Source organism: Xenopus tropicalis, chromosome 6, assembly GCF_000004195.4.
Source record: "Xenopus tropicalis strain Nigerian chromosome 6, UCB_Xtro_10.0, whole genome shotgun sequence".
In the NCBI taxonomy this organism is placed as follows: Eukaryota; Metazoa; Chordata; class Amphibia; order Anura; family Pipidae; genus Xenopus; species Xenopus tropicalis.
The window spans coordinates 7,952,692-7,977,380 of record NC_030682.2 but is presented as its reverse complement, the minus strand read 5'-3'; the positions used below and the strand labels follow the sequence as shown (position 1 = coordinate 7,977,380).

The following is a 24,689-nucleotide window of genomic DNA, read 5'->3' as shown; positions in this document are numbered from 1 at the left end:
ACCCCTGCACAGCTCTCTCCCTATGCTAACTCAACAAGCACACACAGGCAGAATGTAAAATGGCTGCTGGGCTTCGGTTTATATATGGAAGGGAGTGGTCCGGGGGTGGTCCAGGAGGGAGAGCTGCCTGATTGGCTGCCATGTATCTGCTGGCTCTGGGGTGAGAGGTCAAAATTTGGCTCCAGCTAAGGCGAACCCAAAATTGCGAACATCACCAAAAGTTCGCGAACTTGCGAACACCCGATTAGTTCTCCGGCGAACAGTTCGCTACATCTCTAGGTGCCAGTACTCCAAGTGTGGGAGATCATTGGCTGCCCTGGGGGGCCCCATTATGGGGACATTGAACCCACGTTTCACCCCACATGCAAAGAGCAGGTAACTATAGCAGGCCAATACCCTGACTAGATACCGTGTAGCTGAGCACAGTTCAGCAATGCATTGACTCATGTCTCAGTATAAGGTCCAAGGGAAAATATAATTCATTACTAATTTAAAATTAAATCAACACCCCCCCATCAACCAACCCCCTCCCCCATCGGCCTCTTGGCTCTATGAACGGCCATTCTGTGTATTAAAGCTGAATTATAATGAAACAAACAGCAGAGAATGGGGATTACCTCACTGGCTTATGTAAGTCGATAATATGATTTATGTGCTGCTCAAATATAAACACCCCCAGTCTTAACTGATTCCATCCCGACAGCAATTCCATCGGTTCCTAAAGGCAAAAGGTTTTTTTTACAGTGAATACGGTCATGGGGTTCCAAGCAATGCCCAAAGGGTTAAATTAATTGGGGAAAGGTAAATGTAACTGCTGGGCCCAATTACTTATATACAGTAGAACTGTACAACCTGTGGCCCCTCCAAAGCCTTCACTTGTGTGCAGTTTCCCATAATCCCCACACAGGCGTTAATTGTGTAATGTGTCTGAGAGTCTGACCTAAAGGCACAGATTAACTGATATAAACTGCTACTCTATCCATCCTACTATACTCTATTAGCCACCCCACCCCTCCCCCCCGCTACTATAGGCACCATCTCTCCCTACTATACCTGCTATCCCACAGCCCCAGTCCCTTCCCAGAGGCTATTATCCCCCCACTGCTACTATAGGCACCATCTCTCCCTACTATACCTGCTATCCCACAGCCCCAGTCCCTTCCCAGAGGCTATTATCCCCCCACTGCTACTATAGGCACCATCTCTCCCTACTATACCTGCTATCCCACAGCCCCAGTCCCTTCCCAGAGGCTATTATCCCCCCACTGCTACTATAGGCACCATCTCTCCCTACTATACCTGCTATCCCACAGCCCCAGTCCCTTCCCAGAGGCTATTATCCCACTGCTACTATAGGCACCATCTCTCCCTACTATACCTGCTATCCCACAGCCCCAGTCCCTTCCCAGAGGCTATTATCCCCCCACTGCTACTATAGGCACCATCTCTCCCTACTATACCTGCTTTCCCACAGCCCCAGTCCCTTCCCAGAGGCTATTATCCCCCCACTGCTACTATAGGCACCATCTCTCCCTACTATACCTGCTATCCCACAGCCCCAGTCCCTTCCCAGAGGCTATTATCCCCCCCACTGCTACTATAGGCACCATCTCTCCCTACTATACCTGCTATCCCACAGCCCCAGTCCCTTCCCAGAGGCTATTATCCCCCCACTGCTACTATAGGCACCATCTCTCCCTACTATACCTGCTATCCCACAGCCCCAGTCCCTTCCCAGAGGCTATTATCCCCCCACTGCTACTATAGGCACCATCTCTCCCTACTATACCTGCTATCCCACAGCCCCAGTCCCTTCCCAGAGGCTATTATCCCCCCCACTGCTACTATAGGCACCATCTCTCCCTACTATACCTGCTATCCCACAGCCCCAGTCCCTTCCCAGAGGCTATTATCCCCCCACTGCTACTATAGGCACCATCTCTCCCTACTATACCTGCTATCCCACAGCCCCAGTCCCTTCCCAGAGGCTATTATCCCACTGCTACTATAGGCACCATCTCTCCCTACTATACCTGCTATCCCACAGCCCCAGTCCCTTCCCAGAGGCTATTATCCCACTGCTACTATAGGCACCATCTCTCCCTACTATACCTGCTATCCCACAGCCCCAGTCCCTTCCCAGAGGCTATTATCCCCCCACTGCTACTATAGGCACCATCTCTCCCTACTATACCTGCTATCCCACAGCCCCAGTCCCTTCCCAGAGGCTACTATCCCCCCACTGCTACTATAGGCACCATCTCTCCCTACTATACCTGCTATCCCACAGCCCCAGTCCCTTCCCAGAGGCTATTATCCCCCCCAATGCTACTATAGGCACCATCTCTCCCTACTATACCTGCTATCCCACAGCCCCAGTCCCTTCCCAGAGGCTATTATCCCCCCCCACTGCTACTATAGGCACCATCTCTCCCTACTATACCTGCTATCCCACAGCCCCAGTCCCTTCCCAGAGGCTATTATCCCCCCCCCACTGCTACTATAGGCACCATCTCTCCCTACTATACCTGCTATCCCACAGCCCCAGTCCCTTCCCAGAGGCTATTATCCCCCCACTGCTACTATAGGCACCATCTCTCCCTACTATACCTGCTATCCCACAGCCCCAGTCCCTTCCCAGAGGCTATTATCCCACTGCTACTATAGGCACCATCTCTCCCTACTATACCTGCTATCCCACAGCCCCAGTCCCTTCCCAGAGGCTATTATCCCCCCCACTGCTACTATAGGCACCATCTCTCCCTACTATACCTGCTATCCCACAGCCCCAGTCCCTTCCCAGAGGCTATTATCCCCCCACTGCTACTATAGGCACCATCTCTCCCTACTATACCTGCTATCCCACAGCCCCAGTCCCTTCCCAGAGGCTATTATCCCCCCACTGCTACTATAGGCACCATCTCTCCCTACTATACCTGCTATCCCACAGCCCCAGTCCCTTCCCAGAGGCTATTATCCCCCCACTGCTACTATAGGCACCATCTCTCCCTACTATACCTGCTATCCCACAGCCAAAGTTCCTTTCAAGGTGGCAATAATATAATATAATAATATATTATATTTGTATTTATCCTGTTTTGTGTTATTGACAACCTATTGTAACAATATAACAGGCTGTTGATGGGAGACTCTAATAGATGTTACATAAATATCTACATTCTTCTGGTGTATGAGACATGTGTATTTCAAGCAAGCAGCAGCCAATCGGGGGACTTGAAATGTAATGAGTTTTCACAGTGAATAATATAAATGGACTGATGGAATCCCAGGAGGCCGCGCTGACATGTGTGAGTGTAACCAGCGCAGAATGAGTACGGCTACTGGGAAACACACGTCAGAATCATATCCTGCACAGAAATGCTTAACACGGCAGATATTCTCATTCTCTGGTATAACTATATTTTATAGGCAATGCTAAAAAGAATTCTGCCATGATTTTTATGGGGCACTTTTTATCTCTAAATGACACTGTTACACAGCAAATAATTCCCTCTGCCATTTAACCTTTTATTCTTGTACCAACAAATGTATTTGTAGCTGTAATATTGGTGTGTAGGCGCCATCTCAGTGCATTGTGCCTGAGTCTGAGCTTTCAGCCAGCGCTACCCATTAGAACTGCTTTCAGCTAACCTATTGTTTCTCCTACTCCCATGTAACTGGAGGAGTCCCAAGCCGGACTTGGATTTCTTACTATTGAGTGCTACTCTGATACCTACTGGGAGCTGCTATCTTGCTCCCTTCCCATTGTTCTGCTGATCGGCTGCTGGGGGGGAGGGACGGGGGGGGGATATCACTCCAACTTGCAGCGCAGCAGTAAAGTGTGCCTGAGTCTGAGCTTTCAGAAGGAGCCAGCGCTACACATTAGAACTGCTTTCAGCTAACCTATTGTTTTTCCTACTCCCATGTAACTGGAGGAGTCCCAAGCCGGACTTGGATTTCTTACTATTGAGTGCTATTCTGATACCTACTGGGAGCTGCTATCTTGCTCCCTTCCCATTGTTCTGCTGATCGGCTGCTGGGGGTGAGGGGGGGATATCACTCCAACTTGCAGCGCAGCAGTAAAGTGTGCCTGAGTCTGAGCTTTCAGAAGGAGCCGGCACTACACATCAGAATTGCTTTCAGCTAACCTATTGTTTCTCCTACTCCCATGTAACTGGAGGAGTCCCAAGCCGGACTTGGATTTCTTACTATTGAGTGCTATTCTGATACCTACTGGGAGCTGCTATCTTGCTCCCTTCCCATTGTTCTGCTGATCAGCTGCTGGGGGGGAGGGGGGGGATATTACTCCAACTTGCAGCGCAGCAGTAAAGTGTGCCTGAGTCTGAGCTTTCAGCCAGCGCTACACATTAGAACTGCTTTCAGCTAACCTATTGTTTCTCCTACTCCCATGTAACTGGAGGAGTCCCAAGCCGGACTTGGATTTCTTACTATTGAGTGCTATTCTGATACCTACTGGGAGCTGCTATCTTGCTCCCTTCCCATTGTTCTGCTGATTGGCTGCTGTTGTTATATATTTCTGTAGCCTCAGACTCACAGCCCATATAATCTCCCTGAGAGCATTTTATTGTGAGATTCCATTTCATTAAGCTCCAAATGAGAAGGTGACATCAAGCAAAAAAAGACTAAATCAAAAATTGAAACTTTTTAATTCAAACGCACAAACCGAGAGCAGCAGATTTCATTTCCATAATAAAAACCCTCTAACGTAAGAGAAACCGCCGCTAAATAATTTATTCCTTTTCACATCTTTTAAAAGGACGGTAGGAGTGATGACTGATTTTTTTCACTAGACGTGGATTCCCAGTGGAATTACGCATTTCGCCATTGGCAATTTTTTTCCCGAAACTGAAATAAAAAGTTGCTGCAAAAAAAGCGCCCATTTCCTTCACTGTATTTGGAGTAAGAAAAAAAGTCACGCGGAAAAATTGTTGCCTATTGACTTCAATAAGTTAGCAAATTTTTGGCAGTTTTGCGAATTTCTTAGCAGTTTCGGAATTTTTTTGGTGAAGCAAAAAAGGACATATTCACTAGACAGTATTTTGCTACTGAGCCGACTGAACATTCTTTTTTCTATATTTGCACTCACCCTAAATTGCCTTCTAATTGTATACGTAGCGTCGGACTGAGAAGCAAAGTTTTTTCGGCAGGCATGGATTTGTGGCGAATTTCCGCGTTTCGCCATTGGCATATTTTTTCATGAAATGGACACAAAAATTTGGCACAGAAAAAATTAGGTGTAAAAAGAGTCACAGTGACAGCAAAAAAAGTCGTAGTCACATCAAAATTGTCACGGTTGCATCAGATTGGACATGGTCAAGTCAAAATGGGTGTGCCCACATCAAATTGGGTGTGGGGCGTGGCAAAAAAGTCCAAAAAAATAGTGCTTTTTTGCAAATTTTTCAAAAGTTTCGCAAATTTTCTGCTGAACCAAAACCCCCCAGTCACCACCGCTCCCACTCCTCCCCCTGCCACCGCTATTCTTGCTCCGGGGCGCTACTTACATTTATTCCAGTGTTTATAAGCCCCCCCTCCCCGCCCTAAGCAGTGGGCCCCAAACCAAGGACCTATAGCAGTGGGAAAGGAATTCAACCTGAAGGTCAATTAGGGTAAAATTTGGCCAATAGCTGTTCTTGGAACGGTGGCTTTATGGCTATGTTCCTAAATCTATAGCTCTGTTATGAGCCAAGGGGCCCTGGCCAAAGACTGGACCTCCAATGGCGGCTTCAACTGAAAAGTCCAACAATTACTGCCCTAGAGACTCCATCCTTCTATTCATTCACAGGGACTCACCAGTTGATAAATACGCTCCTATAAATCCCATAGGAATGAATAGAACGTGGGTGAGTTTTTATGTATTAAGCTCTAAACTCACATTTGGATAAATCTGCCCCTTAGTGATATATTTTCTCCAAATCTCCCAAAAACAAGGGGTTGTGTTTAGGACCTTCAGGCTAGCTGAGGGTGATGAGAGTTGCAGTTGGCCTATTGCTGGTCTAACATTAGCCCTGAGCCCTGGGCATTACCCAGTAGCCATGGTATAAAGTGACCTATTTAGCAAGGACAATCAGGGGCCCTTTACATCAATAAAGCACTTCCAGTTCTCCCAATCGATACCTATTTTAGGCTCCTATTATCCCATAGGTCGAACCATTGCCCAATTCTATTGGCTGCTCAGTCTACTCCAGGCACGTGGCATGGCCCTGTGAAATTCCCAGTGGCGCTTATGAACCCTGTGCCCCTATAAATATTTTCTCAGCATTAAGTAGAGTCTGTAGGAAATCTGAGTGGCCTTGTATTCCTATGGTTTCCTGGCCTTTAGGGGTTAGTAATGATGCAACATTTTATTATTAATTACAGATCATTGTCCCAAGGTTTTGGGAATGGGAAACCCTAAGATCATTTCCCTGTGGAGCCCGGAAACATCAAGCCCTGTCATTGACTGGTTCCTAGATGGTTAAAAACGGGTTCCATGCTTACACTGACAGTTATTTTATGTAATGGTCAGTCACATGATGGCACTGTCAGTTACACAAAGAGACTGCCAGTCACATGATTAGACTGTTAGTTACATTAGACTGACACATGATGGCATTGTCAGTTAAAAGAAGAGACCACAAGTCAAATGTTGCCACTGTCAGTTACATGAAGACATCAACAGTCACATGATCCCACTGTTAGTTACATGGAGAGACTGTCAGTTGATTGTCAGTTACATAAGGAGTACTGCCAGTCACGTGAGGGCATCGTCAGTTGAATGATAAGACTGTCAGTTACATGATGGAATTGTTAGTTACATAAGACTGTCAGTCACATGATGGCATTGTCAGTTAAATGATTAAACTGTCAGCCAAAGGATGGCATTGTCAGTTACACAAGACTTTGTCACATCGTGGCATTGTCAGTTACATAAGACTGTCGGTCACATGATGGCATTGTCAGTTACATAAGACTGTCGGTCACATGATGGCATTGTCAGTTACATAAGACTGTCGGTCACATGATGGCATTGTCAGTTACATAAGACTGTCGGTCACATGATGGCATTGTCAGTTACATAAGACTGTCGGTCACATGATGGCATTGTCAGTTACATAAGACTGTCGGTCACATGATGGCATTGTCAGTTGAATGATAAGACTGTCAGTTACAGAGACTGTCAGTCACTGGCACTGCCCATTACATGAAGAGACTGTCAGTCACATGATGGAGGAGACCGTGAGCCAATGAAATGAGGCATTAAAGTCTGTAAGTCCCAAGCTGCTCTTGCTGGAGACTTTCCTTCATGCAGTAAATGGCTTTTTCCTTCCAAATATCAAACTTTCAACCCAGACGGTGAATGTGGAATTAGTGTGAGAGCCGCTGAGTGATAAATGGAGATTAACTTCCCTCCCTCCATGGCCGAGAGACACAGGGCCCGACTTTTAACTCATTAACGGCCCCAGACAGGAGTCTAACCGTAAATATGAGGTGCATTCCCGTGTGGCCTTAACCCAACGCAAAGGCCTCGCATGTTCCCAGCATTGTTCCCAGGGTATCCTGGGAGTTGTAGTCCCAAACCACCCAAGAACTGTACAACTCCATGAAATATCCAGTTGGTATGAATGTGTTTATATTGTGTTTATTTACAGTCGCCTTGTGTACAGGGAACATTCCTTCTCTGTGTATTTGCACTCAGACACACGGGTGGGAATTGTTCTGTTTTTAAAAAAACGACAAAACAAAATAAAGGAACAAAATTCACGTCAAAACATCGGATTGTAATATTTACATTTTCCCATAGTTTAACGTATTCCTCGGAGGTTTCCATAATAAAAAGAATTTGTAGAATTCGCAATATCTACTCCCCGCCCCGCCGACCTGGCATTTGTCACAATGAATATTTCCTTATTGCACTGATTATACCCAAAGGGACTGCCCCAATCAGAAGCCTCCCATTAACTTCATTTCTATAGGAAATGATCCCCAATTCTCTGCAGGGAGTGGGGCGTCCAATCAAAACATGGTCCTGGGTCTCGGCTTGTCCGCAGCACCAGGGGGGCCCATTTACTAACGCTCGTTTTTAGTTTTTTTCCCGATTCGGAAACAGGAAAAAAGTTGCACATTTTTTGAGATTTACTGTACGACAAAATAGCTAAAACCCGCCGAGATCATGTAGAATCATGTAGTGATGAGCGCATTTTTTTGTCAGGCATTGATTCACGGCAAAATTCCACATCAAAACAGGTGTGGTCTTGTCAAATTGGGTGTGGTTGCATCAAAACAGGTGTGGTCTTGTCAAATTGGGTGTGGTCGCATTAAAACAGGCATGGTCTTGTCAAATTGGGTGTGGTCGCATCAAAACAGGCGTGGTCTTGTCAAATTGGGTGTGGTCGCATCAAAACAGGCGTGGTCTTGTCAAATTGGGTGTGGTCGCATTAAAACAGGCATGGTCTTGTCAAATTGGGTACGGTCGCATAAAAACAGGCGTTGTCTTGTCAAATTGGGTGTGGTCGCATCAAAACAGGCGTGGTCTTGTCAAATTGGGTGTGGTCGCATTAAAACAGGCATGGTCTTGTCAAATTGGGTACGGCCGCATCAAAACAGGAGTGGTATTGTCAATTTGAAAAGACTTTTATGACACGATTGCGCCGATTTTGATGGCACCACGCCTGTTTTAATGCGACCACACTCAATTTGACAAGACCGCACCTATTTTGATGTGAAAAACAATCAAACAGGTGTGGTCTTGTCAAATTGGGTGTGGTCGCATCAAAACAGGCGTGGTCTTGTCAAATTGGGTGTGGTCGCATCAAAACAGGCGTGGTCTTGTCAAATTGGGTGTGGTCGCATCACAATAGGTGTGGTCTTGTCAAATTGGGTGTGGTCGCATCAAAACAGGCGCGGTCTTGTCAAATTGGGCGTGGTCGCATCAAAATAGGTGTGGTCTTGTCAAATTGGGTGTGGTCGCATCAAAACAGGCACGGTCTTGGCAAATTGGGTACGGTTGCATCAAAACAGGCTTGGTCTTGTCAAATTGGGTATGGCCGCATCAAAATAGGCGCGGTCTTGTCAAATTGGGTGTGGCCGCATCAAAACAGGTGCGGTCTTGTCAAATTGGGTGCGGTCTAAAAAGTTGCGATTTTCAAATGTAAACTAGAACATTTCGTACAAACAATTCAAGCATTATCGTGACATTTTATAAATACAGCAATGATCGAGTTTAATTCGAATTTATACCGTGTCGAGTTTATACGAAAAATGAATTTTAGTCAATGTGCCCCTAAGTTTTCAGAAGTCAAGATCAATTGAAAAGTTTAAAGGGGCCATTTACCAAAGCTGGATTTTTTTTAGTTCGGGTTTTTTTGATGCCAAAATACAATTTTGTCGTGGGAAAAAAACCCATAATTTTTTCACAATTTATTATGCCACAAAATCACAACAAATCCAGAAAACTGTCAAGATCCTTTAGAAGTCAATGTCCCTCTTACAACTGGAAGATCTTTCTTTGCTTCGTGGGTTTGGAGGGTTTTTTTTGGGGGGGGGGCAGGGTTGACGCTGTCATTTGTATTACAATAAGAAAAAGTTGCTTTTTTTGCATTTTTTCTGCATTTTTTTTTCCATTGTGACTTTTCAGTTCAAATGTTTTGATAAATGGTGAAAACTGATCCATCTGGGTTATAGTTGTTGTTATAAAAACATTTGGAACCCATAATCCTATCTCATTCTGCCATTATTGTAACGTAGAAAATATCAATAAACTTCAAGCTTTTTGGCCCCGCCCACTTATTTCTCAACAATGGAAGATTTTGGAGCTGTTTATTTCCTACAAATCACAAACAAGGATTAAGCTCTCGTAGATTTATTAGATGGACGTGTCTCTCTCGATAATATGTCTCTTAATCATAACACAGAATTACTCAATCCATTACATTTATTTATTTTTTCTATGAGAAACATTTCCTGGACTGAATAAGATGTCCCTTCTATTGAGGAAATCTCTTGTTTAAGTCTGAATGAGTCTAAAGGGCCCATTTACTTACTATCGATTTTTATTTTTTTTTACTTGAATTAAAGTTTTAGCACAAAAAGTTGCAGAGAAAAAAACGCTGCAACTTTTTCGAGATTTACTATGCGTCTTAACGGCTACAAATCTGAATTCGACAAATATTTGGAACAAAACTGGAGATTTTATAGAAAGTCAATAGTACTACCTTTCCTTTTTTCTTGTAAACATGCTGGAAATCAAGAATCAAGTATTATTTTTTCAAGATTCGAAAAGCTCAAAAACTCAAGAATCTAAAATTCGAATTTTGGTAAATCTGACTCAATGCCAAAGCAAAATGGAAGTTAACTACTACCCACCCAAATCTCGTTCATTAAGCTTTCTTGTAGCCAGTATTTAATTAGAAGACATAGCCTAAGGCAAGCCTAAGGTCAAGCCTAAAGTTGAGGGTGCCCTAGGCAAGCCCCTCCCCTAGCTCATCTTGAGTGTATGGATTGGTCTAAGTGTGTGTATATGGGCACTGGGGTTCATGCAGAGGGGTTGAACTTTGACTTTGGTCTTTCTTCAACCCAACTTTACTATGTAACAATATGTAACTATGTAACTATGCACACGAAGCCCCTTGTGGTGCCCTTTGATAGAGTGAAGCTCTTGTGGGTCTCCTTCAACTGCATCGCTGCTTCGTCTTGAGTGTATTGATAGGTCTAAGTGTGTATATGGGCACTGGGGTTCATCTAAAGCTCCGTGTCAAGCCTAAGGTTGAGGGTGCCCTAGGCAAGCCCCTCCCCAAGCTCATCTTGAGTGTATTGATAGGTCTAAGTGTGTATATGGGTACTGGGGTTCATCTAAAGCTCCGTGTCAAGCCTAAGGTTGAGGGTGCCCTAGGCAAGCCCCTCCCCAAGCTCATCTTGAGTGTATTGATAGGTCTAAGTGTATGTATATGGGCACTGGGGTTCATCTAAAGCTCCGTGTCAAGCCTAAGGTTGAGGGTGCCCTAGGCAAGCCCCTCCCCAAGCTCATCTTGAGTGTATTGATAGGTCTAAGTGTGTATATGGGCACTGGGGTTCATCTAAAGCTCCGTGTCAAGCCTAAGGTTGAGGGTGCCCTAGGCAAGCCCCTCCCCAAGCTCATCTTGAGTGTATTGATAGGTCTAAGTGTGTGTATATGGGCACTGGGGTTCATAGCAGCCACCTTTGGCATCGGGTGGAGCCGTCCACTGCTCGGGTCAGGTCTAAAAGTGAAAGGACCAGGGCAAAGGTTCAGAGCAAGCAAGGGAACAGATCGTAGGATGCGGACTGGGGCAGTTTAAAAGAATCTGAGTCAGGCAGGCCGGATCAGAACCAGAACAGCAGCGCAGTACAAAGTCAGGATCCAGAAGAGAAGGTCCGGGCAGAGTTCAGTTGACGTCAGGATACAGGCAGGGGTGAGAACCAGTTAGACAGAACCAGATAGAACAGAAAGCAAACCCAGGAGCTATGCTAGATAGACCTATAATGGGCGTGGGAGGAACTGTAGGGTAGGGATTTATAGGCTGGATATCTGGAGATGTAGAACAGGTGTGGGTACATAGAGACCCCTTATAGCAATCATTACTGCCTGGAAAACTAAGGATATTATTGAAGTGAACCCGGCACCCAGCAGTCTGCTCTGATAGGTGAGTTGTAAGAACACTACATAGTAAGCAGTGGGTTCCTGGTTCAAATCCAGGCAGGACGTTACCATCAGCCATGTATCAAGCCATCAAGTCAAGTTGCATAGCACAATAGTTCATGAAGGTCTCATTTTATTCAAACAATTGTCTAAATTCTATTCAAAGCAGAACTTTCTAGATACCGTTATGGTGCACATTAACGTCCATGTGTATTTGAGCCAATCCTCTGGCCAATAGGAGCTCAGGTCTAAGGAGCAAAGCAAAAATCAACTCTAACACTTTCCTTTTCCTTCCTTGTCAGACGATTATTTGTGGAACGTACTCTGAAAACCTGTCTTTGACTGCCCTGTTGGAGAGGTACTGCGAGGCTCTCTCTGCGCTCTATAACATCACAGGTAAGGACTGTCTCTCTGCGCTTTATCCATCTCGGGCCCATAGTGTGGGTTAGAAATATAGATCTATTGAGTTTGCTCTTTTGGTCATGACTGGCGCACCGTTGGGACTTGCCCCGCCTCTTAACAACCTACCACACCCCCTCCTATCCCTCAAATCCCAAACAAATTACACATACACCGGTTTTCGGATGAAAAGGGCCGCAGAACATTTATTAACATCTTAAGTTTTAATTTAAAACATACCATGAACATGTGATAAAGATATCAAAACATAACTTGAACGTTTGTATAACAAACAACCGCAACAATCCAATAACTGCCATTAGCGCTGCCAGCTGCCATCCTAGCCCGGAACCACCTACTCCTCAACACAATCACTTCCTGATACACCTCCTTACCCCTGAGGTGCCAGGTGTGCCAACCACCAATCACCATGCAACCATTGGTTCCCGGACTCAACCACTCCGCCAACAAAACTCCAATACCAACTCACCTGTATAGGGAGGGTGGGCGTTTTCCTGTACTGCCTAAGATGGAACAGAAAGTGGGAAACTCCCTTGCCTGCCACATTCGAAACAGCCAATCCCCTGCTAACTAGGAGTGGCTTACCCCTACGGCTCGGTCATGCCCCTTGGTTCCCTACACTTTTGTGCCAACCACCAATCACCATGCAACCATTGGTACCCGGACTCAACCACCCCGCCAACAAAACTCCAATACCAACTCACCTGTATAGGGAGGTTGGGCGTTTTCCTGTACTGCCTAAGATGGAACAGAAAGCAGGAAACTCCCTTGCCTTTCAAAACAGCCAATCCCCTGCTAACTGGGAGTGGCTTAATCCTACGGCTCAGTCATGCCCCTTGGTTCCCTACACTTTTGTTATGGGTCACTGGTCACTTTCCATCTAGCGCTGATTGTTATTTTCCTATTGTCCAAGGTGTTATTTGAGATTTTTCAACAGTTGAGTTTGGTTTTTTATTTTGAATTGAGTTTTTTTGTGCCCGAGTTATGGTGCGAAAACTCGAATGTCTGCTATTAATTAAGTGCAAAAAGCCCAAAAACTCACAAGTAAAAATTCCGGCATCTTAAAGCTTGTCAATGGGGGTTGCCCTAGGCAAATGCAAGAGATATCGTCAATTTTTGGTTTACGAGTTTTATCCGAGTTTGTAATTAAAGTTTACGAGTCGAGGGTTTAATCGCATGTGTTTACCACTTTAACAAAGGAGCAGACATTCGATATGCGAGTTTAACTGATTTAGAAAAACGAAATTGAATTCACAAATTCGAACATTGACCTACAGCCCTTATATTTGCCTATTTGTGTCTGTAAGTTACCCCTCCCATATAGATTGTAAGCTCTACGGGGCAGGGACCTCCATCCTCTTGTGTCTTTCACTCTTAACTTATTGCAACTGTATCTTGTATTTATTGTTATACTGTGTATTTATCTATTATTATCTTATTAACCCCCTGTTTGTATTAATGTATTCTACTGTACAGCGCTGGGTACATAAGTAGCACTTTATATATAAAGATATAAATACATATATAAAAAAAACCCTAAACAACCATACTGCCTGATAATGCAGACGCAATAATAAGGAGATTTTAGGCTATTGGCTACTTTAGGTTCCATTCAGGCCATTATTAGTGATGGGCGAAATGTTTTGCCAGGCATGGATTCGCGGCGAATTTCCGCGTTTCGCCATTGGCTGATTGTTTCACGAAACGGATGAAAAAATTTGCCGCACATCAAAAAAGAATAGTCGCGGGCATCAAAAGAATAGCCATGCGACAAAAGAATAACCGCGGGCGACAAAAGAATAGCTGCGGGTGACAATTATTTTTGCCGCATGACATTTTCATAGTTTTACGAATTTTCCGCCATTTCGCGGATCTTTTGAAAGATTGTCAAATTATTTCACGAAACGGAACAGATTTGCTCATCACTAGCCATTAGCCTTCATTATCCTCACCTGCTAAACCCCTCCAATATCTTAGGAAGCCCTTTCCTTTCAAAGTCCACTCAGGGTCGGACTGGGGTGTGGAGGGCCCACCGGGGCGCCCATAGCGTACCCCCCTGAGGGCCCCCCAACCCCCCTCGCAGGCCCCCCCACCCGACGACCTTCCCCGAGCGCGTAAATATAACGCGTTGGGGCAGGAGCGTTTGGGCAGGGAGAGCGCCGCAAGGGTCGGGTCTGGGCCGCCCGACCCAGTCCGACCCTGAGTCCACTAATTTCTGGTTTGTCTCACAAAAACCCAGAGGGTAGGAATCTAGAATGTCATTTCTCAGTATGTATGCACAGCGTCCGGCTGGCCCAGTTGGCTACCAAACCCCCCCCCACCGATAGGCATCATTGGGCCCACCTGCTTGCCCAGCCATTTGGCTTTGTATATACACTCTATACCAGGGATCCCCAACCTTTCTTACTCGTGAGCCACAGTCAAATGTAAAAAGACTTGGGGAGCAACACAAGCACCATAAAAGTTCATGGAGGAGCCAAATAAGGGCTGTGATTGGCTATTAGGGGCCTCTATGCACCCTATCAGCTTACAGGGGCTTTATTTGGTAGGAAATCTTGTTTTTATTCAACCAAAACTTGCCCCCAAGTCAGGAATTCAAAAATAACCCCCTGGTTTGGGGTCACTGAGAGCAACATCCAAGGGGTTGGGGAGCAACATGTTGCCCCTGAGTCACTGGTTGGGGATCACTGCTCTATACCATTTCTCTATGGGAACAAAGATGAGGTGAATTGGAGAGAAGGATGGAGAATAATATGTGGATCCCTGGTGCAGAATCTAAAGTTACATACCTGCAATTAAAAAAGGGGATAGCCAATCACAGACCTGCAGTCACACAAGCACAGACAGGCTTCAGTTCCCTATCAGGTCAGCCTAACTGCTGATTGGTTCCTATCCTACAGTGCCGCCGCCCCCCCTGCACAGCCTGGGAAAGGAGGCAGCAGGAAGTGGCACAGATGGGCGGGTCTAGTAGGGTTTTGTGGGAACAACTTTTTTAAGCACATTCCTTCTATATTTAGAAGAGTATAAAGCACTTGTACATTCATAATTTTCACATGATATGTCTCTTTTAATTTACCCAAATCCTTTCTCACTTTTGGCTCAGTAATACCCATTATCCTGCTTACTTCACAACATAATATCTTGATTTCCATATGTGTTTTTAAAAATATATATTGCTGCTTTGGTATGGGATCCCTTATCCAGAAACCCGTTATCCAGAAAGCTCCGAATTTCAGAAAGCCCCTCTCCCATAGACTCCATTATAATCAAATAATTCAGAATTTTAAAACTGATTTCCTTTTTCTCTGTAATAATAAAAGAGTACCTGTACTTGATCCCAACTAAGATATAATTACCCCTTATTGGGGCAGAACAGCCCTATTGGGTTTATTTCATGGTTAAATGATTCCCTTTTCTCTGTAATAATAAAACAGTACCTGTACTTGATCCCAACTAAGATATAATTACCCCTTATTGGGGCAGAACAGCCCTATTGGGTTTATTTCATGGTTAAATGATTCCCTTTTCTCTGTAATAATAAAACAGTACTTGTACTTGATCCCAACTAAGATATAATTACCCCTTATTGGGGGCAGAACAGCCCTATTGGGTTTATTTAATGGTTAAATGATTCCCTTTTCTCTGTAATAATAAAACAGTACCTGTACTTGATCCCAACTAAGATATAATTACCCCTTATTGGGGCAGAACAGCCCTATTGGGTTTATTTAATGGTTAAATGATTCCCTTTTCTCTGTAATAATAAAACAGTACCTGTACTTGATCCCAACTAAGATATAATTACCCCTTATTGGGGGCAGAACAGCCCTATTGGGTTTATTTAATGGTTAAATGATTCCCTTTTCTCTGTAATAATAAAACAGTACCTGTACTTGATCCCAACTAAGATATAATTACCCCTTATTGGGGCAGAACAGCCCTAATGGGTTTATTTCATGTTTTATTTATTTTTTAGTAAACTTAAGGCACGGAGATCCAAATTACGAAAATATCCCTTATCTGGAATACCCTTGGTCCCGAGCATTCTGGATAATGGGTCCTATACCTCTAATCAAAATAAAAAACCAACAAACTACGGGCCCCTTGCTATTGACTTCAGCTATTGGAGGGAGTTACAAAATGCTTCAAGGTTCCCTTTGCCCATGACTATAGCACGTAGGGATGAGGATGAAGCTACAGAGAGCTCAGTAACTTATATAATGTACTATATACCAGGCATGTACATACATTTTCCGTATCATTTCCCCCTAAAGCCCCGGCTGCAGCTCCGTACCGGCCACGTGACTGGTTACTTGTCTGTCGCGGCCCCGATCTGAATGACCTTATCTCAGCAAGTAAAAGTTGCCAATGGCACGCAAACCAAACGGCAAAAATAGCGAATAGAGAGTTCATAGAGGAAAAAATAGATAGAAAAACTCTTGGGGGCATTTCCACGAATGTCTTACATTTACTTAAAAGTCTGAACTGAAAACGTCTGCGTGGGAAAAGTCACGTAAACTTTTGCATGAAAACGGCAACTTTTTCAAATTGTTGCACAAAAAAACCACCATCAAAAATCGGAAACATCTAGGGGCACGTTTATGAAGGCTCGGGCCTCCGGGCGTATCCCCGAAACCACGCGAGAGTTCCCAAACTTGCGCGTGATTTTCTCATCTGAACAGCCCGTTATGTGTGAATCAAGTGTTTCTTTTCCCCGACCAAAAACTAAAAAAAACTCAGCGCCTAAAATCCGCCGAGCTTTTTATTTTTTGGTCAGTGAAAAAAAAATGAATTGGGCTTTTCATATGAAGAAATCACGCGAGTTTGGGAACTCCCATGGCAAAAAATTTGTGAAACACTTTTGTTGTGTTATTTTTTTGTCGCCCGCGTGTTTTTTGTCTGCCCAGCATGTTTTTGTCCGCCCAGCGTGTTTTTTGTCCGCCCGCGTCTTTTTTGTCGCCCGCGTCTTTTTTGTCTCCCACGTCTTTTTTGCCCGCCCACGTTGTTTTTGTTGTCCGCGTCTTTTTTGTCTGCCCGCGTCTTTTTTTTCGCCCACGTCTTTTTTGTCTGCCTGTGTCTTTTTTGTCGCCCACGTCTTTTTTGTCTGCCTGTGTCTTTTTTGTCTCCCACGTCTTTTTTGCCCGCCCGCGTTGTTTTTGTTGTCCGCGTCTTTTTTGTCTGCCCGCGTCTTTTTTTTCGCCCACGTCTTTTTTGTCTGCCTGTGTCTTTTTTGTCGCCCACGTCTTTTTTGTCTGCCTGTGTCTTTTTTGTTGCCCACGTCTTTTTTGCCTGCCCGTGTCTTTTTTGCCCGCGTTGTTTTTGTTGTCCGCGTCTTTTTTGTCCACCCGCGTCTTTTTTGTCGCCAATGTCTTTTTTGTCTGCCTGTGTCTTTTTTGTCACCCATGTCTTTTTTGCCTGCCCGTGTCTTTTTTGTCCGCCCACGTCTTTTTTGTCGTTCACGTTGTTTTTTTTTGTCACCCCGCGTCTTTTTTGGTCACCTGCATCTTTTTTGGCCGCCTGAGCCTTTTTTGTCTGCCCGCGTCTTTTTTGTCTGCCCGCGTCTTTTTTTTCGCCCATGTCTTTTTTTTCGCCCATGTCTTTTTTTCGCCCATGTCTTTTTTGTCGCCCACGTCTTTTTTGCCTGCCCGTGTCTTTTTTGCCCACCCGCGTTGTTTTTGTTGTCCGCGTCTTTTTTGTCCACCCGCGTCTTTTTTGTCGCCCATGTCTTTTTTGTCTGCCTGTGTCTTTTTTTTTTTGAAATAGGGGTTTTGTACACGGTCACCGAAGAATAAATGGGAGGTTCAATTCAATTCTTATCGTTTACAAAATCCCTATTTCGTTATAAATAGGAGTTTTGTAAATGATCAGAATTGGATTAAACCTTTTGAACTTGAAAAAATGTTGCTGCAGTTTAAATTCAAGTCATTGGTCGACCATTTTTTCAGACAAAGACTATATTATAAAAAAAAAAAATGCCCAATACATAGTACAGTTTTTTGCAGAATTTATTAAGCATTTTCCCTGAAATTGGGGTTTTTGTAAATGGTCACCGAAGAATAAATTCTGATCAATTTTAAAATGTTTTTCCAATTTCATTTGATTGTGACGTAAATACTTTTTATGTGGATTTTTATAGATACCGAGAAAAATGTAGATAGAAAGGTCGAGGTAGTTATGAGAAAGTAAAATGGCACATTTATCTGCATGGGGCTTTCATTTGGAATGTAATTCCCATTAGACAGACACTTGAGTATAATGGCAGGGCTTGTTGTGTTCCTTCTGGCTGTATTTCTATGGACACGCACTTTTATCTGGGACTTTGTTAGGATAGAGGTTATTGTGCATTCATACAGGGGCTCATACACGGGCAATGTCGCCAAGAGAGCAGATCTTCTTCCAATATCCCCACCTATGGGTGGGCGATATTGATGGAATTTAGGCTAATCCGATCGTTTGGCCCTGGGGCCAAACGATGGAATTATAATGACGGGTATAGCAAAAGTCGGTCCGGGGACCGCATCAACGAGCCAATGCGGTCCCCGATCCAACTAGATTTTCTAACCTGCCCGATCGAGATCTTGGCAATTTCAAGCCAGATATCGGTCGGGCAGGCCCGTCGGTAGTGCCCATACACGGGCCGATTAGCTGCCGAATCAGTCTAAGGGACCCATATCAGCAGCTAGAATCGGCCCGTGTATGGGGACCTTTAGGTGGAGATTGAGAGTAGGAGTAAATTGTGGGTTAATCTGATGAGTGAGCCACTGGCCAAGTGTTTGTCGGGTCCGCACTGACTGTAGGTCCAGGTAGCACTGATCATTAGTGATGAGCGAATCTGTCCCGTTTCTCTTTGCCGAAAAATTCGCAAATCTTTTAAAAGATTTGCAAAACGGCAAAAAATTTGCAAAAAAAATGTGGAAAACAAAACTGACGCGCGCAATTATTCCTTTGACGCCTGTGACTATTCTTGTGACAATTTTTGGATGCGCGGCAAATTTTTTCATCCGTTTCGCAAAACAATCCACCAATGGCGAAATGTGGAAATTCACTGCGAATCCATGCCTGGCTAAACATTTCGCCCACCACTAACGATCATCTTGTTGAGGTGATGGGCCAACAAGGTGACCTGGGGTTCTTGCTTCCACATCAACCAATGCACCACAATGTTCCACAAGTCCTTTTTTACAACCAACTATGAGTTTTTAAGTTTGAAGAAGTTTTGGAAGCCCAGAGACACATTTTTACTCCAAGCAGAGCCTCCTGCAGGCCACATGGGGCTACCCAATAGCCAATCACAGCCCTTATCTGTCATCCTCAAGGGATTCTTGTGTGGCTCCCTAACACTTTGCTCCCTGCCTTAAGGGGAGTGGTGGGAGTTGCCTTTTACCTATAGCCGATGGGTTACAGTTGGACATGCAGGGGGTACTTTCTGAAAATACCCAATATACATTTATACAATAATACAGCGCAATATGTATTTTATACTTTTATGCCTAGGGTGACTCGGGCCTTCAAATGAGGGGTGGGCGTGTCCTAATGGTCCCTGCCAGAAGCACAGTAGGAGGGGGAGAGCCAATCACAGCCCTGCAGTCACACAAGCACAGACAGGCTTCAGTTCCCTATCAGGTCAGCCTAGCTGCTGATTGGTTCCTATCCTACAGTGCCGCCGCCCCCCTGCACAGCCTGGGAAAGGAGGCAGCAGGAAGTGGCACTGATGGGCGGGGCTAGTGGGGTTTTGTGGGAATTTCTCTTAAATCTAACTAAATCGCACATTCTCACTTTTGGCTCAGTAATACCCATTATCCTGCTTACGTCACGACATAATATGTTCATTTCTATATGTGTTTTTCTAAATATATACTGTATTGCTGCTTTGGTGAATAAGAGGGGGGGGAGAGCGGGGGGGGGGAGATTTTGACAGCTGTTTAAATCTCCCGCCCATTCAGCCCCTAATGCAGCCAATCGGTAAGGGGGTGTGGTGAGCACCGGTGGTGGGGGTGCAAAGGGGGCGAGGGCCAGAGGGGCGCCCTGGTTGTTATGGGTTACTGGAACCTATATCTATATATAAGGAGTCTTGCCCTGACCCAGGAGCACGTGCAGTAGGGCAGATGAGTCGGCATAGGGGGCTTGTATCTGGGGAACAACCAACAAACAGACATTTCCTGTATGTTCAGTTCTCACAGACCCCTAATTATTTACGTGTTAAACACAAACTGTTTTTAGATCGCTCCCGGCCCGATGTATGGAATTCTTGTTGTGAAAAAAAAGAAAATGGCCGAATCTGTTCCGAGCAATCGGTGTGGCAATGCTATTGAGAGCGCCCGGCGCATACAGGCGACTCTGTGCTGTTAATGGGACTAATTAGCGACTCAATGAGCGCATTGATACGTACGGAACTTTCCTGTTTATCGCTGAGTCATAACAAATACGTTGTGTTCGCAGGGAAAATGTTTGCGCTGTCCCATCCGTTCCTCGCCGAGCCAGAAATGCCGTACGCAAATAAATAGACATCGGGGTAATCTACTTGTAATGCTCAAAGGAATAACTTAGAAAGTGTTTTATGGGATTTTAATGGACACAAACACTTCACGTTACATGGAATTTAATGTTAATGCCTATTTATAGCCGAGCCGCTGTCTAAACTGGTTTCATAGGGCTGCTGCGCGCAAGGCTAAATAAAGCAGCTTTATGCGCGGGAAGAAATGCTTTCACTGATTGTGTCCATTTTTAGTACAGGTATGGGACCTGTTATCCAGAATGCTTGGGACCTGGGGTTTTCCGGATAAGGGATCTTTCTGTAATTTGGATCTCCATAACTTAAGTATATAATTACCCCTTATTGGGGGGCAGAAATAATATTTAATGGTTAAATGATTCCCTTTTCTCTGTAATAATAAAACAGCACCTGTACTTGATCCCAACTAAGATATAATTACCCCTTATTGGGGCAGAACAGTCCTATTGGGTTTATTTAATGGTTAAATGATTCCCTTTTCTCTGTAATAATAAAACAGTACCTGTACTTGATCCCAACTAAGATATAATTACCCCTTATTGGGGCAGAACAGCCCTATTGGGTTTATTTAATGGTTAAATGATTCCCTTTTCTCTGTAATAATAAAACAGCACCTGTACTTGATCCCAACTAAGATATAATTACCCCTTATTGGGGCAGAACAGTCCTATTGGGTTTATTTAATGGTTAAATGATTCCCTTTTCTCTGTAATAATAAAACAGTACCTGTACTTGATCCCAACTAAGATATAATTACCCCTTATTGGGGGCAGAACAGCCCTATTGGGTTTATTTAATGGTTAAATGATCCCCTTTTCTCTGTAATAATAAAACAGTACCTGTACTTGATCCCAACTAAGATATAATTACCCCTTATTGGGGCAGAACAGCCCTATTGGGTTTATTTAATGGTTAAATGATCCCCTTTTCTCTGTAATAATAAAACAGTACCTGTACTTGATCCCAACTAAGATATAATTACCCCTTATTGGGGCAGAACAGCCCTATTGGGTTTATTTAATGGTTAAATGATTCCCTTTTCTCTGTAATAATAAAACAGTACCTGTACTTGATCCCAACTAAGATATAATTACCCCTTATTGGGGGCAGAACAGCCCTATTGGGTTTATTTAATGGTTAAATGATTCCCTTTTCTCTGTAATAATAAAACAGTACCTGTACTTGATCCCAACTAAGATCTAAGATATAATTACCCCTTATTGGGGGCAGAACAGCCCTATTGGGTTTATTTAATGGTTAAATGATTCCCTTTTCTCTGTAATAATAAAACAGTACCTGTACTTGATCCCAACTAAGATATAATTACCCCTTATTGGGGCAGAACAGCCCTATTGGGTTTATTTAATGGTTAAATGATTCCCTTTTCTCTGTAATAATAAAACAGTACCTGTACTTGATCCCAGCTAAGATATAATTACCCCTTATTGGGGCAGAACAGCCCTATTGGGTTTATTTAATGGTTAAATGATTCCCTTTTCTCTGTAATAATAAAACAGTACCTGTACTTGATCCCAACTAAGATATAATTACCCCTTATTGGGGCAGAACAGCCCTATTGGGTTTATTTAATGGTTAAATGATTCCCTTTTCTCTGTAATAATAAAACAGTACCTGTACTTGATCCCAACTAAGATATAATTACCCCTTATTGGGGGCAGAACAGCCCTATTGGGTTTTATTAACGTTTTATTGATTTTTTAGTAGACTTAAGGTATGGAGATCCAAATTACGGAAAGACCCCTTATCCAGAATACCCTTGGTCCTGAGCATTCTGGATAACAGGTCCTATACCTGTATTTACATTTTTATAGACAAGACCAAGGGGCTGCTAGGAAGGATCCCCCCACCCTCACAGTAAATCTGTTCCCTAGCGGTTCCCAAGGGAGAGACAAAGCCTAAAGGAAGAAGAAAAGACTAAAAAGAAACCGTGAATTTCCTTCCACTTAAATCCTCCTTTATTGGCCACGACAGATCTCTCCAACGTAATTCCCGCCCGGGGCCAAACGAGAGAGAAAGTACCTGCGGAATCAGCTCCGCTCTGTGTTTATTTATTCTTATTTCCCACTGTGGATTGAGTTTTACGGAATAAATGACTTTTTTTTTTTTCTTCTAAAACCGTTAATTAAAAATAATATGACGCCGCCACTTTGCATTGGAACTGACAGACGCGGATGGGAAATTTCTCTCTAATTGTTTTGTTTGCTCCTGAAAGGCAAAGAACCCTGCTGACGAGTGATTAACTGCTTGTGATTCAGTTTCTAACAACCATTCACTCTGTCTCCCTCAAACCTCACGCATTTTACTGAAATATCTTATGTATATTGATGCATAATACAGTATGGAACCTGTTATCCAGAATGCTGGGGTTTTCCAGATAAGGGGTCTTTCCGTAATTTCGATCTCCATACCTTAAGTCTACTAATCATTTAAACATGAAATAAACCCAATAGGGCTGTTCTGCCCCCAATAAGGGGTAATTATATCTTAGTTGGGATCAAGTACAGGTACTGTTTTATTATTACAGAGAAAAGGGAATCATTTAACCATTAAATAAACCCAATAGGGCTGTTCTGCCCCAATAAGGGGTAATTATATCTTAGTTGGGATCAAGTACAGGTACTGTTTTATTATTACAGAGAAAAGGGAATCATTTAACCATTAAATAAACCCAATAGGGCTGTTCTGCCCCCAATAAGGGGTAATTATATCTTAGTTGGGATCAAGTACAGGTACTGTTTTATTATTACAGAGAAAAGGGAATCATTTAACCATTAAATAAACCCAATAGGACTGTTCTGCCCCCAATAAGGGGTAATTATATCTTAGTTGGGATCAAGTACAGGTACTGTTTTATTATTACAGAGAAAAGGGAATCATTTAACCATTAAATAAACCCAATAGGGCTGTTCTGCCCCCAATAAGGGGTAATTATATCTTAGTTGGGATCAAGTACAGGTACTGTTTTATTATTACAGAGAAAAGGGAATCATTTAACCATTAAATAAACCCAATAGGGCTGTTCTGCCCCAATAAGGGGTAATTATATCTTAGTTGGGATCAAGTACAGGTACTGTTTTATTATTACAGAGAAAAGGGAATCATTTAACCATTAAATAAACCCAATAGGGCTGTTCTGCCCCCAATAAGGGGTAATTATATCTTAGTTGGGATCAAGTACAGGTACTGTTTTATTATTACAGAGAAAAGGGAATCATTTAACCATTAAATAAACCCAATAGGGCTGTTCTGCCCCAATAAGGGGTAATTATATCTTAGTTGGGATCAAGTACAGGTACTGTTTTATTATTACAGAGAAAAGGGAATCATTTAACCATTAAATAAACCCAATAGGGCTGTTCTGCCCCCAATAAGGGGTAATTATATCTTAGTTGGGATCAAGTACAGGTACTGTTTTATTATTACAGAGAAAAGGGAATCATTTAACCATTAAATAAACCCAATAGGGCTGTTCTGCCCCAATAAGGGGTAATTATATCTTAGTTGGGATCAAGTACAGGTACTGTTTTATTATTACAGAGAAAAGGGAATCATTTAACCATTAAATAAACCCAATAGGGCTGTTCTGCCCCCAATAAGGGGTAATTATATCTTAGTTGGGATCAAGTACAGGTACTGTTTTATTATTACAGAGAAAAGGGAATCATTTAACCATTAAATAAACCCAATAGGGCTGTTCTGCCCCAATAAGGGGTAATTATATCTTAGTTGGGATCAAGTACAGGTACTGTTTTATTATTACAGAGAAAAGGGAATTATTTTTAAAAATTAGAATTATTTGCTTATAATAGAGTCTATGGGAGACAGCCTTTCTGTAATTTGGAGCTTTCTGGATAACGGGTTTCCAAATAAGGGATTCCATACCTTTACCTACTTTTGATTATGGTTTTAGGTTAAGGTGGCCTTACGTGAGGCGGGGCAGAGATGAAAATGGGTGGGGCTGGTATTTTACCAGCTAGGGCAATGAAATACTGGAAGGGTGGCAACCATATTTTAAGGCCCAAGTTACAGTGCATGTCCATCCAATAAAAGAAAATGTAGTTTTTAAGATTATTGAATATATTC

At 43.5% G+C, this 24,689-nt stretch overlaps 1 long non-coding RNA gene across 1 annotated transcript in view; it reads left to right on the top strand.

Moving 5' to 3' along the window:
- The window catches only part of crhr2, a 187,757-nt gene that overhangs the window by 47,785 nt on the left and 115,283 nt on the right, over positions 1 to 24,689 (top strand). The window contains exon 2 of the long non-coding RNA XR_001923284.2: positions 11,956 to 12,049. This is a non-coding gene — a long non-coding RNA (corticotropin releasing hormone receptor 2). The remainder of the gene's footprint in view (positions 1 to 11,955; positions 12,050 to 24,689) is intronic.